Here is a 17,167-nt window from a genome sequence, read left to right as displayed (position 1 = left end):
ATAAGGATCTATCTACAGTCTTCTACATGTCAGTATCCAGTGTGCCACCACAATTTGTTGAAGTTTTTTTCTCTTTTATATTGTATAATTTTAGCTTCTTTGTCAAAAATCAGGTGTTTGTAGGTGTGTGGATTAATATCATGGGTTTCAATTTGATTCCATTGGTCTACCCATATATTTTTGTGCCAATACCAAGATGTTTTCATTACTATTGCTCTCTAGTATAGCTTGAAGTCAGGGATGGTGATGCCTCCAGAAGTTCCTTTATCATACAGGGTTGTTTTGGCTAGCCTGGATTTTTTGTTTTTCCATATAAAGTTGAATATTTTCCTTTCCAGGTCTATGAAGAATTCTTCTGGGATGTTGATGGGGATTGCATTGAATGTATATATTGCTTTTGGTAAGATATCCATTTTTACTGTGTTGATCCTACCTATCCAAGAGCATGGGAGATATTTCCATTTTCTTTTATCTTCTTTGATTTCTTTCTTTAAAGACTCAAAGTTCTTGTCATACAGGTCTTTCACATGTTTGGCTAGTATTAGAGATATTTTATTTTGTGGCTATCAAAAAGGGTAATGTTTCTCTGATTTATTTTTCACAGACACACACACACACACACACACACACACACACACACACACACACACACACATACAGTAACAAGCTTGCTTCACATTTCAATCCCTGCATCCTCTCCCTCCCCTCCTCCCTTCCCCCCCACCAACCCTTCAAGTCCTCACCACATCCCGTCTTCCTCCCTAGGGAGGGTGAGGCCCTCCATGGGGGATCTCTAAAGTCTGTCATATCATCTCAGGCAGGGCCTAGGCCCTCCCCCATGTATCCAGACTGAGAGAGCATGCCTCCATGTGAAATGGGCTTCCAAAGTTCATTCGTGTGCTAGGGATAAATACCTGAGGCTTCCTCACTGATACCTACATTCACGGTGTCTAGATCAGTCCCATGCTGAGGCCTCCTCACTGACACCCACCATCAGGGCATCTGGATCAGTCCCATGCTGGCCTCTCAGCCATTGGTCTGGGGTTCCTGAGCTCCCCCTTTGTTTAGGTCAGCTCTTTCTTAGGGGTTCACCAGCCCAGTCTTGACCCTGTTGCTCATCATTCCTCCTTCTCTGCAATTGGGGTTCCAGGAGTTCAGTTCAGTGTTTATCTATGGGTGTTTGCCTCTGCTTCCATCAGCTACTAGATGAAGCCTCTAGGATGACACATAAGGTAGTCATCAATCTCTTTATTGAGGAAGGGTATTTAAGGTAGCCTCTCCACTATTGCTTAGATTGCCAGTTGTCATCCTTGTAGATCTCTGGAAATCTCGCTAGTGCCAGATTTCTCTTTAAACATATAGTGGCTCCTTCTATTATGATATCTATTGTCTTGCTCTCCTCTATTCTTCCCCTAACTCAACCTTCCTGCTCCCCCATGTCCTCCTCTCCCCTCCTCTTTTCCCTCTCTCCTTCTCCCAGCTCCCTCTCCCTTCCCCCTATACTCCCAATTTTTTCAGGAGATTCTGTAACATTCCCATTCTCCAGGGTACCATGCAATGTCTCTCTTAAGGTCCTCCCTGTTTCCCAGACTCTCTGGAAGTGGGATTGTAGGTTGGCAATCCCCTGTTCAATGTATGAAATCCATGTATGAGTGAGTACATACCATGTCTGTCTTTTTGTGACTGGGTTACATCACTCAGGATGGTTTCTTCTAGTGCCATTAATTTGCCTGCAAATTTCAATATCCCATTGGTTTTTTTCTGATGATTAGTACTCCATTGTGTAAATGTACCATGTTTTCTCTATCCATTCTTCAGTTGAGGGCTTCTAGGTTGCTTTCAGGTTATGGCTATTACAAATAAAGCTGCTATGAACATAATTGAACAGATGAATGTATTGTTTGAATGTGAATCTTTTGGGTATATGCCTAGGAGTGGAATTGCTGGATCTTGTGGTAGACTGATTCCCATTTTCTTGAGGAGTCACCATACTGATTTCCAAAGTGGCTGTACAAGTTGGCACTCCTACCAGCAATGGAAAAGTGTTCCCCTCTCCAGCATAAACTGTCATTGGTGTTTTTTTTTTTTATTTTATCCATTCTAACAGGAGTGAGATGGTATCTCAGAGTTGGTTTGATTTGCATTTCCCTGATGGCTAAGGATGTTGAGCACTTTCTTAAATGTCTTTCAGCCATTTTAGATCCCTCTATTGAGAATTCTCTATTTAGTCCTGTACCCTACTTTTTAATTGAATTATTTGGTGTTTTGGAGACTAGCTTCTTGAATTCTTTGGAGATCAGCCCCCTGTCAGATGTGGGGTTGGTGAATATCTTTTCCCATTCTGTGGGCTTGCATATTTGTCTTGTTGACTATGTCCTTTGCCTTACAGAAGCTTCTGAGTTTCAGGAGGTCCCATTTATTGTTGATCTCAGTGTCTGTGCTATTGGCATTATGTTCAGGAAGCAGTCTCCTGTACCAATTCATTCAAGGGTACGTCCCACTTTCTGTTCTAAGAAGTTCAGTGTGTCTGGATTTATGTTGAGGTCTTTGATCCATTTGGACTTAAGTTTTGTGCATGGTGATAGATATGTATTTATCTGCAATCTTCTACATATCAGCTTCCATTTATGCCAGCACCAGTTTTTGAAGATGCTTTCTTTTTTCCATTGTATAGTTTTAGCTTCTTTGTCAAAGATCAGGTATTCATAGGTGTGTGGGTTAATATCAGGGGCTTCAATTTGATTCCATCTGTCTACCTGTCTGTTTTTGTGCCAATACCAAGCTGTTTTACTTACTATAGTTCTATAGTATAGCTTCAAGTCAGGGATGTGGATGCAGCCAGAAGGTCATTTATTGTACAGGGTTGTTTTGGATATCCTGGGTGTTTTGTTTTTCCAAATAAAGTTGAGAATTGTACTTTCAAGGTCTATGAAGAATTGTGTGCTGGTATTTTGATAGAGATTGCATTGAATCTGTAGATTGCTTTTGGCAAGATTGCCATTTTTGCTATGTTGATCCTACCTACTAAGAGCATGGGAGAGCTTTCCATTTTCTGGTATCTTCTTTAATTTCTTTTTTTAATGACTCAAAGTTCTTGTCATACAGGTCTTTCACCTGTTTGGTTATAGTTACCCCAAGATATTTTATTTTGTGTCTATTGTGAAGGGTAATGTTTCTCTGATTTTTTTTCTCAGCCCCTTTATTGTCTATATATTGTAGGGCTACTGTTTTGTTTTGGTTTTGGTTTTTTTTAGTTAATCTTGTATCCTGCCACTTTGCTGAAGGTGTTTATCAGCTACAGGAGTTCCCTGGTAGAATTCTTTGGGTCACTTATGTAGACTATCATATCATCTGCAAATAGTGAAAGTTTGACTTCTTCCTTTCCAATTTGTATCCCCTTGATCTCCTTTTGTTGTTTTATTGCTCTAGCAAGAACTTCAAGTACAATATTGAAGAGATATCGAGAGAGTGTACAACCTTGTCTTGTTCCTGATTTTAGAGGAATTATGTTGAGTTTCTCTCCATTTAGTTTGATTTTGGCTGTTGGTTTGCTATATATTGCCTTTATTTTGTTTAGGTATGTTCCTGTTATTGCCGATCTCTCCAAGACCTGTATTGTGAAGAGGTGTTGAATTTTGTCAAAGGCTTTTTCAGCATGTAGTGAGATGATCATGTGGTTTTTCTTTTTCAGTTTGTTTATATGGTGGATTTTTGTGTGTTGAACATCCCTGCATCCCTGGGTTGAAGCCTACTTGATCATGGTGGATGATTCTTATGATATGTATTTAGATTTGAATTGCCAGTATTTTATTGAGTAATTTTGCATTAATGATCATGACAGAGATTGGTCTGTAGTTCTCTTTCTTAGTTGTGTCTTTGTGTGGGTTGGGTACTGAGGTAATTGTAGCCTCATATAAACAGTTTGGCAATTACCCTTCTGCTTCTATTGTGTGGAAAAGTTTGATGATTATTAGTTTATCTCTTCTTTGAATTTCTGCTAGAATTTTGCACTGAAACCATCTGGCCCTGGGATTTTTTTGGTTGGTAGACTTTTGATGACTGCTTCCATTTCATTGGGCATTATAGGACTATTTAAATTGCTTATCTGTTCTTAATTTAGTTTTGGTAAGTGATATCTATCCAAAAAATTGTCCATTTCCTTTAAATTTTCAAATTTCATGGAGTACAGGTTTTCAAAGTATGACCTAATTATTCTCTGGATTTCCTCAGTGTCTGTTGTTATGTCCCCCTTTTCATTTCTAATTTTGTTAATGTGCATGTTCTCTCTCTGCCTTTTGGTTAGTTTGGATAAAGGTTTGTCTATCCTGTTGATTTTATCAAAGAACCAACTCATTGTTTCATTAATTCTTTGTCTGGGCAGACTGTGAATGGTCTGGTCTGCCATGGTGGGTCTGCTTCATACCTTCCAGGAAACTCCAAGGAGGGAATGGTTAGTGGGCCTAAGGCAAGCCTGTGGCCACCTCCTTCCTTCTGCTGTGCTCTGTCTCACAGTCAGCCAATGGTTCCTACAGAGGGCAGGGGTACACATGCTCAATTGGGCTGAGAGGAGACTACTATGGGGAGACATTCAAACTGTGTAAATGTGAAACAGGGAATTTGGGATTGTGGGTATAGAAGTTGACAAAAAAAATTTCAGAAACACTGGCAACCAAGGACACTCTGTGCCCATCAGCACTGCTCCACCTCCCTTCCTTCCCAAGCCAAATTCTTCTCACTGTGATAACAGTCAAGGTCTCTTCTGACCAGTAGATTCCCATCTTAAACATTTTCTGTCCTGCTACTTGTTAAAAAAATGTTAAATTATGCCAGTCTATATACTTTGGAAAGCTTTCATTATGTTTGGGGAAAAAGTATGCATTTGTTTCCACAGGGTGGAAAATATATGGGTATTAGTCATTTAAATACAATAGGTTACATATACTTGTTATCATTTATGGAAACTGGGTACATATTATTATTGATTAAGACCACAAAATTTGCTGCTATTTTCAAATGTTTCACAATTGGTGTAGGTTTTTATATTATGATCCAAATTTGTTGTATCTATTATGATACACACACACACACACACACACACACACACACACACACGCACGCACGCACGCACGCACGCACGCACACACACGGGATATTGTTTGATATGTTAAGGAAATTATCTAAGCCTGGCTAAACCAAAGAGCACAGAATTCTATATGATTGGTCGCCTATGATATATATATTATATATATATATATATATATATATATATATATTAAAGATCTAAAAATGTTAAATTATGATATGATAACTTAAAATACATTTTAAAATACAAATGTTAGGCAACTAAGGATGGAAAGACTTGGATTACAAGGGTCTAAAAGTTCTAAATGAGTTCATAAATTTTAACTTTTGTACCTAGTTTGTATCTGTCTTAGCAGATTTCCACTTGGCTGACAAATACAACCATATGTAGTTGGATTTTCTTTCCTGCCTGGTCCTGCCACCCTTAATCCCCAAATAAACACACAGATGCTTTATTAATTATAAATCTGTTGGCTGATAGCTAGGGCTTCTTCTTGGTTAGCTCTGTTTTAATTATTTTCATATGGTCTTATCTTACCAGAGAAGGGTCCAGACCTGTTACTCCTTTCTCCCATGCATGGTGTCTCTCCTACTCTTTCCCTGCCTAGCCTTCCCAGAATTCTCCTTGTTTTATAGTCCCACCTATCTTCATGCCTCTATTGGCCAAGCAGTGTTTTATTCATCAACCAATAAGAGAAACATATATACAGAAGGACATTCCCCATCAACCAAGCATCAATTAATGACAACAACCTGCTCCAAATGTCTGTAAGCCCTAAACTTGCTAATAATTGATACAGACCAATCCAAACAATATAAATAGTGCCTTTCAACTGATCAAAAAGCCAGATAGTTCCCTCATTGCCTTTAGCTACTATAGCCTTCTAAGAGTCGAAAAGCAATGTCCTAAGGTCAACAAAAATGATTTCAAAAATAAATACATCACCCTTATTCCCCCATAAATAATAGATCAATAAAAATTTTCTTGTCATGAAAATGTAAAAATACTAGAGTTTTTAATAAATGATAATTCCTATCTAGATACCATTAAGCTAATGATACTAAAATCTCAATATCAGCCTCTAGACCAAGGCCTTCATAAAGTTTTGAGATGATACACTACTCTAAAATGCAAAATTGTTAAAGGGACTCATGGGAATATTAAGACTCAATTATAAAAAGAAAATTAAGAGTTATATCCATAATATGCCTTAATGTTTAAATTTTTTAAAATATGGATACGGCTAAAAATTCTACAACCAATCAATTTTGACACAAAGGTACCCCCACAAAATTTACACAAGTCAAATAAAAAGATCCATCTACTGATTTATAAAAGGGCCACAACCCATGGGGACAAAGTCATGTTTGTTTTGTCACAGGATAAAAATGAGACCCATGATTATTTTAAAAAGAAAACTGGTACAATGTATAAAACAAAGATATACTGATCCTGATGTTGTTGATGATAATCCAAAAAGGGTAAAATAAAACCTATGGGCCTATGTTCCTGATCCACCAATTTTACATCCTACAATCTAAAAAACAAACAAACAAACAAACAAACAAACAAAAGATCATAATCAAAACACAAGATTTTTAAATCTACCTGCCACTCAAGAGGTTCAGATTGATTGAAATTTTATTTGGGGTTTGGTAAAGGAAATCCTGTGTGTTTTGTAAAGAATATTACTTTACAAGGATGTCTTGGAGTGTTTCCAAAACTAATAATTGGGCATGATGAACAATATACTTATTATACCAAATCATTGCTTCTTCAAGGTGATTGGGTAAATATAATCTTCCTCGATGATTTTCTCCATGCATGAAAGAATTTTGAGAGTCCAGTTGATCTTTATTATGAAAATGGTGTATAATGGCATCGTGCCGTTAAAGTACTACATCGCAAGGACATCACAGAATATAGTTAAAGATGGGTAAGTTTTCTTTGGCTCCTTTCAACCTAAGACAGGACATTAATGATGGAATTCATGCTCCCATGAAGGGTAAAACTGGAGAAAGGAACAATCTAAGACAAGAACAGTCGTCTGAGAAAATATGGAGTCTTTAAAAATATAAACTCTAGCAAAAAGTGAATAAAATCATCTGTGGTTTCAACATTTTGGGTCTCAATAACTCATGTTCTGCAAGTGCAACTCTTGTAGAAAGATATTATGATAGAAATAAGATTCATCAGGAAAATTTGGAGAAGTCAGCTTGTCTTCAGGGATTCTCCACTAATCCTAATCCTAACTTGTGGCAATGTGACAATGTCAGTAAAGTAAAGGAAAAAGGAAACCATCCTATTTTGCTGAGAGTTGGATCCAGGGAAACTAGTCCACAAATTATTTAAAAATAACTTCCTTTAAAACTATGGCTGAATTCAAAAGAATTCTTGTAACAGTAAATTTTTAAATAGTCCAAATTTAGATATTACTGCCATTTGATTAAGATGGAAGTTTTCTTCTAAAGGATTTTTTAAAACTTTTTTTTAGATTGGAAACACATCATGGCAAATTTGGGCACAATTGCTGTAATTACTTCCTATGATGCACAAATAGGCTTTTGGACAAAAGTTCCCCCAAAAAAGTCTTGCCTGCAAAGGCTGATTGACTAATTAGAATTGGAGTGAGGTGGGGAGATTGGAATGTTACAGGTCCAGAAGCTAGTTGCCTTATCTTGAGCTAGTCCTATCCCTCCAGAACAGATATAACTTGCCTATCTCTGTTTCTGAGCTAACATCTTATGACTAATATAAATCTTCGAAATCTATTAACTTAGCTAAATACTACATTCCACCAACCCAAAAGCTAAGAATACCATCATATAGCATCTTGGTCCTACAGAAAAGTTTACCTCATCTTATTAACTCACATCTCTTATGTACCCACCAATGTATTTTAATCTTGTCTTGATTTAAAAGCTTTCTTTTTTTTCTTTAAGATTATAAAACTTCATGAAACTGTTTCCACTTTGAAGCATAGAATTTGAGTAACCTAAGTATCTGTTACCAGGCCATGATCATTCAAAATGGATACAGAGTAAATTATCTCTTAATTGCTTTAAGATGACAGATAGGATTTGTGTCAACAACCTCCCTGTCTGAATACCTTAACTAAAATGAGCAGGCTATTAGCTGTGAGGTATCATTATCTATTTAATAAATTCTTTAAGGACAGGTTAGCAACAAATCTAAGAAAACTGGAAAACAACAGATGAAAACAAGATAAGTACAAACTTCTGGCTTAATATTTTCATATTGGAGTGCTAGGGAATGAAGTTAGTTTTTGTTCTGTGTAGGGGAAGCTAATCTGTGGGTAAGTTCTTTCTAAGTTTAAATTCTTGTTGTAGATGAAAAAGTAATAACTGTTCCTCACCAACAGCATAACAGCTGAACTCTGGTCACTTAGACCATACACATACCTGTGGTGAACTGGTCTCTCAAGTAGGCATGAATTCTATACAAAGTGACGCTGAGCTAAAGGTTAATTGTCTGACAATTTAACTGCTGTCTCTGCTTCTGTAATCAATGCTTGCTTGCTGCAAAGTGCAGAGTTGCCTTTTGTATACATCACAATTGAATTTTTGCCTTTAAAACTGAACCAAACTGGAGATCAAAGTTGCTTCCAGCTCACTACTCTGCTTGGAGCAATCCTGTGGTGATAAATAAAGACTCCATTAGACTTATTCTGGGAACTCAGAAGTTTTTTCTCTTCAGGTACCCCACAACATTTGGAGGCCCAGTGGAATCTCTGAGGCAAAGACCCCTGATTCCTGAGGTAGGACTCTTCCTAGGCAATTGTAAGGGTCAACAGTCCTAGGGGAGGCCACCAAGTTGACATTCCTCAGCCCCAGGAATTAACTACATCTCATCAAGTACTTATGAATTTGTATTTGGGACCTCCATAGATAAGATAAACCTAGCTTTGGGTTTAAAATTAATCTTAGGTGTCAGTTTTCTGGTCTGGCTGGGGACACCATTCCTGAGAGAAGTTGAAATGCTGGACACACTATGAGAATTCCTGAGTCCAGGGTAGTGCTGGGATGTGGCTGCACACCCTCTTGATATGGTTTGTCTTGGTTGTTACCAATCTGTGGCATGTATTTATTGCTTTCATTTTTGTTGTCTCTGTCACTTGCAATAAGATTTTCCAGTTACAGGCAGACATGGGAAACCAAACCTCAAGGATGCTTTCTCCTGATATTCCAGTGTCACCACAGGGTTGCCTGCTCTGTTGCCTCCTGGTCCTCCATGCTGCTTCTTGCTGCCCCCTTACTAGTTAGCTGGTTTGACTCTTGGCTCCTTCTTGCAGTTTACTTTGTCTCTATACACTTCTTTTTCCTCATCCTACCTTAGGAGATGTATGATCTATCTCTCAGGTCCCTGATCTACTGCCTGATTCTCACTACTGGTTTTGGCCTGTGTCTTGAATCTCTTATTGCTGAGGTTTCTTTGTTATCTGGTTGCCCTAGTCCTTCCCCTTGGTCATCAGATTCAAGTTTTGCAGGGATTCAGTGTCCTTTAGATATGGATAATATTGAAATGTTGTTTAATGCTCTTCTACTTTACTAAAAATGTATCTCTGGAGTTGGGTTATGGCCCAACTTCTCTCAATACATGCATGGTTGTTTAAATATTTTCCAATCAGACATGCCACCTGACATTGACAGGGAAAGTAGAACAAAACAAAACAGCCAAAAAAGACACTATGTGCTTTATAACAACTAAAAATTGTAGACTATTTCCAATAGAGATGACTGCTACTGTTACTTAATGCTCTAAAACTTTTACTAAAGTATAAAGTTTATCTCAGTATTTGTAAGACTACTGTTAAAGCTTTCTGTACTCTGATATTTGTAAGTTTATTAGAATGGTTAAAAAAAAAACAAGAGAAAGTTAACTTAGAACTTGTAACAGAAGGGTCAATAGTTCAAAATACATGCATAAGTTATGTTTAAGGGATATTTTGCCTAGTGGGCTCATCTTGGAATAAATAGCAACCATGGGTTTGCCATGATCTTGGCTGATGACCCCATGAGGATAGAAACAACCATATGGATGTCAGCCATAGTTATTAAAGTGGGCATATGTATATTCAATGTGACTTCACCATCTTGATTAAGGTATAAAATTAAGTCAGCACCCAAAAAAACTTCTTAGTACTATTGAGCCCTCTGCTTATCATTGCATCTCCTTTTTAAACCAAGGAGTTGACAACAGTTCTCTAAAATAGTTTGGATTAGGATGGATTTTTTATGATTATTTTTGTCCTGAGAGTGAAATTAACAAAGGATGAGAAAACCATAAACAAGTTTTATGGGAAATACCACTGTACATCAACATATGTTTGATGAATGAGGTATATTTGTTTCGTTGGTATAAATTTCTAAGGCTATAAAAGTCTATTCAAGTTACCAGAAACTGACTTACAGATGTATGTCTAATCACATGCATATTTGTTAATTGTGTTCAACACCAGTGTTCTAGAAATTTTTAGGTAAGAAAAAAAATAAATGTTTGACAAATAATGATTCCTGGGAAACTCCTTTGGGTCCTCTCAAAGGTCCCCATGTTGAATGTGGTCCACTCATTTCCAGTCACTGTGAAGGACAATCCTCCACAGAACTATTAGGAAATCAATTGCCTATTGTAAAAATCATACTGTCCTGGATGGTATAATAGCTTTGGAGGATGAATCAAAAATTCTTGGAGGAAATAAAACATGTATATTTTGGCAGACTTCTATATATGACCAAAATCAAACATAAGAGTACAGATAAAAATAACATCATACTTGAAGGATTACTGGACAGAGGGATGGATGTCACCAGTATAACTCAAGAATCTTGGCATCCAAGTTGATCTCTTCAGGAGGTAGATGTTGGATTCTTAGGGACTGGAACCCTATCTTAGGTAAAATAAGGCATGAATTGGGTTGTATGTATAGGGTCAGAAGGACAAAGAGAAAGGCTGAGGCCACATGTGGCTAATAAAGCAATCAATTTATGGGGTCATGATCTGTTGCAGTAATGGAATGCCCAGATTAACATTCCTCCAGTGTCAGAAATGAACCATGGACAATCTCATGTTTATGGGAAAAGTAGTATAAGGCACTATATAAAACAGACACCAACAATGCAGGCTGTACAAAAACAGATTACTACAAGTGCCAATCTAATAAAGGAACCAAAGCCTTAACCTAAAAGTTGCTAACTGATGAACCTGTCTGGGTGGGGCAATGACCTCTGACCTCTGAGAAGCTAGTGGCTCTAGAAAAGCTGCTCCAGGAACAGATAAATGCTGGACATATTGAAGAATCTACCAGCCTTTGGAATTCTCCTGAATTTGTTATTAAAATGAAATCTCACAAATAGAGAATGCTTACAGACCTGGAAGCCACCAATAAAGTAACTCAGCCAATGGGCTCTCTACAGCCTGGAATACCCTTGCCTTCTCTGATACCTAAAGAATGGCCTATTATAGTTATTCATTTAAAAGACTGTTTCTTCACTATACGTTTACAAAAAATAGGGAAAAGTTTGTCTTCACAGTGCCTACTTTCAATAATTCTCAGCTGGTCAAGAGATATCAATGGAAGCTCCTCCTACAGGGAATATTAAATAGCCTCACCACATGCCAATATTTTTAAAAAAAAACATTGAAAATAATCCATATACAGTTTCCACAATCTATACTTTACCATTATATGGATGATATTTTATTGGTTGATTCTAAGGCAGAGACTTTAGAAAAAAATGTTTGAGGAAGTAAAGAAAGTTTTACCTTGCTGGGGATTACAAATTGCCCCCAAAAAACAAAGAGGAGATTCTATTAATTATTTAGAATATAAAATAGATCTACAGAAAATTAGACACAAAAAACGTACAGATCAGAAGAGATTGATATCAGACTCTTAATGATCTTCCAAATTTTCTAGGAAAGATTTCCCAGCTACAGACTATTATCAGAGTAGAAGGACATGATCTAAAAAATTGAAAAAGACCCTAAATTTGGACACAGACTTAAATAGTCCAAGAATATTATCAGCTGAAGCTGAAAAAGTATTGGAATGGGCAGAAAAGAGAATACAAGAAGCACATGTGGACTGTGTGGATCCAAAGCTCTACTGCATTCTGGTTATATTACCATCTAGGGAATACCCTTCAGGGATTTTGAAGCATAGGGAAGATATCAGAATGGATATTTCAACCACATAAACAGAATAAAAAATTTAAAACATACATAGAAAAGATTTCTGGCCGGGCATTGGTGGCAAAAGTCTTGGATCCCAGTATGCAGGAGGCAGAAGCAGGTGAATCTTTGTGAGTTCAAAGCCAGCCCGGTCTACAGAGCTAGTTCAAGGACAGCCTCTAAAACAATACAGAGAATCCCTGTCTTGAAAAACAAAAACAAACAAAAAGGATTTATTTAAATTTAAATGGAAAATTAAGAATTTGTCAACTGACAGAAGTGGACCCAACAGGAATTATAGTACCTTTTCTAATGAGGAAATTTCGTCCTTGTGTAAATACAATGATTATTGGCAAGGTGCTTGCAGTAATTTTCTGGGAAAGATTAGCAACAATTATTCCAAAATTGAGAAAATAAAATTAGTAAAGAAAACTATTTGGATCTTTCTGCACATTGTAAGGAAAATACCAGTCTCTGAAGTCCCTACATTCTACAGTGATGCAACAAATCAGGTAACTCAGGATATAAATCAGGAAACATAAGCAAAGTGATTCAAAGCCTTTATAACTATGTACAAAAGGCTATTCTCATGGTACTTATGAATTTTATGGCACCTCTCAATATAGTTACTGATTCTCAATATTCAGAGAGAGTTGTCTCACACATTTAAACTGCTGAATTTATCCTCAATGATACAGAATTAACTTTGTTATTCATATAATTACAATAAATAATCAGGAATAGATATCATCCCATATATATAACACTCATGAGATCCCATACAGGTCTGCCAGTCCTCTAGCACAAGGTAATGACGAAATTGATAGGTTATTAATAGAAAGTGTGCCGGAGGCCTCAGAATTTCATTAAACATACCATGTTAATAGCAAAGCTTTTAAAAAAAGGACTTTTCATCACTTGGCAACAAGCTAAGTAAACAGTAGAAAAAATTTTCCTCCTTGTTCCTTCTATAACCCAACTTCTTTACCAGCAGGTATTAACCCTAAAAGTATACATAGAAATGAAATTTGGCAAATGGGTGTGTTTTACTTTGCAGAATTTGGAAACTTAAAATATGTGCACTATATTATAGTCACCTTTTCAGGATTTCAATGGTCAACTGCTCTGAGGTCTGAAAGGCATGATTCTGTTATTACATGCATATTAGAAGTAATGGCTATTATGTACATGTATACATGTACAAATAAAAACTTACAAAGCTTCAACATATGGCTCCAGTAAATTGAAACAATTTTTTAAAAATAGTATATCATAAAGCATAATACAGGTATATGACACAATCCTACAGGGCAAGCAGTTGTTGAGATACCTAATCACATCTTAAAGGAAATGCTCTATAAATAGGCAGGGGTAACCAAGACCCTCAGAAAAACATTGCATAATGCTTTACTAACCTTTAACTTTCTTAATTCTAATGAGAAAGGAAAAACAGCTGTAGAAAGACATTGGATGATAGAAAAAAAACTTCTGAGCTAAATCAGCCAGTGAACTTCAAGGATGTGTTGATCTCAGAATGGAAACCAGGATATGTGTTATGTTGGGGAAGGGGTTTTGCCTTTGCATCTACCAGATAAGAAAAGCTATGGATACAATCAAAGCTAATCAAGATCCAATTTGAACAAGAGAAACCTCTTGATGAGGAGAAATGATAGGTTATCCACCAAGGTAAATTCTACAAATTGTAAGGAAACCTCACAAATGTCAGGAACATGTTCTGTTCTTGTCTTTACAGGAAAACAGAAAAATACCCATCTTCAAGAAGCCAAAAGACATTAGACACATAGATGCCTAAAAAAGAAAGGATAGCTGTCCATAAGAAATCACCAAAGAAGAATCTGACTTACAGGGTAAAATCTCTCTACCTAAACACCTATATCTCCTTACTTCCCAGTATAGTAGTAGTCCCAATTCATGTAAAAATCAAAGCTGGCTTTGGAATTGGACTGTGGCTTTCCTTCTCTAATTCCAAGCATGTTGTTAAAAGAAAAATTCAGAGTTTCTGTCTCCTATCAAAAGAGCCAACCAGTGTGAGGCAGAAGAAAACAAGCTAGGGACTATTATTTTGAAAACTATGTTATCTCTCAAAAAAAATCCTAATTTTCCTTATACATATTTTCATCCTTATTGATACCTTTACCAGTATGCATACCTTGATTTTTATACACACAGGCAGGGGGAGCAAGATGAGAATGCCTTACTGAGAAAAGGTACCAAGCCACATGGCTAAACATAGATGAGAATTATGGATTAATTTAAGTTGTAGGAGTTTGTTAGTAACAAGCCTGAGCAATAAGCCAAACAGTTTATAATTAATATAAGCCTCTGTGTTTTTATTTGGTACTAAATGAGTGTAGGACTGGGTGGGACAGAAACTTCTGCATACATGATATAGGAGTATGAGTGGCAGATACTATTAATGTTAGTTCTCACAGCTCATGGACTTTCTTCATATGCCATCAGCACCTTTTCATCATGGAATATTGCCACAGGTCAATATGCATTTACCCATCTACAACGGGCTCTGTGGTGTCATCTCAAGCTACCCAACTTAACCCAAGTCCAAGGGAAGTCACGGACATGTTTGTGTCTGAAGTGATGGCTTCTGTGTCTGACAGTCTCTAGACTGGTACTTTGAAGCATCCGCATCTCCAACAGCCATACTTGGCTGCTAAGAGGGGCACGGTCTGGATTAACAATTTCTACATTTGGTGTAGGTAACACAAAAAAAAATTACCCAGAGACTGATACTGGGGTTCAACCTGATGATCAGGGAAGGAAAGCACCTTCCACTAGATCTTATCTCAAGCTCAGGCTAAAAGGGGTGATCCATGAAAGAGCTCCTCACCAAGCAACAAAGTTCTTCTCTTCTCAGCATGGCTGCAGAATGAATGCCTCCTCCAAAATCCTGAAGACCCTGCTTCTATCTTTATATCCCTCTAGTGCTGGGATTAAAGGTGTGAGCTCTGTTACTCTTTTAGATTTATTTAATCTCATGTATCCTGGGGTGGCATTGAACTCAGAGAGATCCATCTACCTCTTAATCCTGAGTACCACCACCTCCCAGTTTCTGGCTCCTGGAATTAAAAGTATATGCCTGGCTTCTGTGACCAAAGAAACTGATAAAAGACAGAGATTATTGTGACTTGCAGTTTCAGAGGTCCATAGCCCTGATGTTGGAAGAATGGTAGCATGCAGATAGGTATGGTGCTTGAGCAGTAACTGAGAGCCTACATGTTGAGACACAAGTATAAGGCAGAAATCTAGTGGAAGAGTATGGAATTTTGAAACCTCAAATCCTGTCCCCAGTGACACACTTCCTCTAACAAGGCCACACCTGCTATCCTTTCCAGATAGTTTTTCCAACTGTGGACCAAGTATTGAAATATAAGAGCCTATGAGGGTCATTCTTATTCAAACCAACCTACAAGGTGATAGCAAAATTGTGATGATGGCCCAGTGCTCTGGGTGGAACATTAAAAACAGCTTCATGGAGTAAAGCTCCCACTATCTCAGATCAGCTGTTTCTGTGGATTTCTCCAAAATGATCTTGACCCCTTTGATCATATTATTGCTCTTCTTTCTCTTTGATTGAACTCTGAGAGCTCAGCCTAGTCTTAATTAGTGATTAATGAGAGACATCCCACCCTATTGTGGGTGGGGCCATCCTAGGACTTGTGGTCCTGGTTTCTACATGAAAGCAGGCTGAGCAAGCCATGAGCAGCAAACCAATAAACAATACTACTCCATGGCTTTTCATTAGCTCCTACTTCCAGGTTCCTGTGGTATTTGAGTTCCTGGTATGACTTCTCTTATCTTCATTAATCGACTGTTACCTAGAAGATTAAGATGAAATAAATGTTTCTCTCCCTGAGTTACTTCAGTCATGGTGTTTCATCACAGCAATAATAATCCTAATAATGGCAATGCCTCTGTGTATTGTGAGAAATGGTGACTAAGGAGGTTAGAAACTTTGTATCTCCCTGCAGTTGGAGCTTCTGGCAATTGTGTGCTGTCTGACAGAGGACTGAACTCCTCAGGTAGGGAAAACCATATTTCAACCTTTCACTTTTTGCTTTCAGTGTTTTCAGTCCTTTTAGTTTGTATTTGCTTGGAGAGGTTTTTATGACTGTCCTTATTTGTCATTTTCATTTATTCCACAATACTTTCTATTTTATTTCTCATATATTCAACTCACATACTTTGCCTCTTATTCTTATCTGCCTCATTTCTCCTTTTCTCATTCACTCTTACATTATTGAACAGTATCCTAGTATCTATGTGTCTCAGAACCTTTATTTTAATCAAAATAAAAACAACTGAACAAAGTAGTCACTGTCTTGAGTTGTTTACTCATTGGTGAACAAATGAGACTCCAATATAATTGTTGATATTTGTATTAAGTATGCCAGAATTAGAATACAAATAACCATGTATACCTGGTGTCTTTTCTAATATAATTACTAAAGATTTAAATGTGTGTGTGTGTGTGTGTGTGTGTGTGTGTGTGTGTGTGTGTGTGTTAGGGTTAGGGGTTAGTGTTAGGGTTAGGGTTTAGGGTTAGGGGTAGAGTTAACGTTAGGGTTAGGTTTAGGGTTATGGTTAGTTTTAGGTTTATGGTTAATGTTAGTGTTAGGGGTTAGGGTTAGTGGAGGTATTAGTGTTAAGATTAGGGATAGTAGTTATTGTTAGGGTTAGGATTAGGCTTAGTGTTAGGGTCAGGGTTTGGGTTTGGGTTAGGGTATAGGGTGAGTGTTAGGGTTAGGGTTTGGATTAGGTTTAGGCTCAAGGTCAGGGTTAGGTTAGTGTTAGTGTTATGCTTAGGCTTAGTATTAGGGTTAGAGTTTGCTTTAAGTTTAGTGATAGGTTTAGGCT

Source organism: Cricetulus griseus, chromosome 8 (genome assembly GCF_003668045.3).
Source record: "Cricetulus griseus strain 17A/GY chromosome 8, alternate assembly CriGri-PICRH-1.0, whole genome shotgun sequence".
In the NCBI taxonomy this organism is placed as follows: Eukaryota; Metazoa; Chordata; class Mammalia; order Rodentia; family Cricetidae; genus Cricetulus; species Cricetulus griseus.
This window is presented reverse-complemented; position numbering follows the sequence as displayed.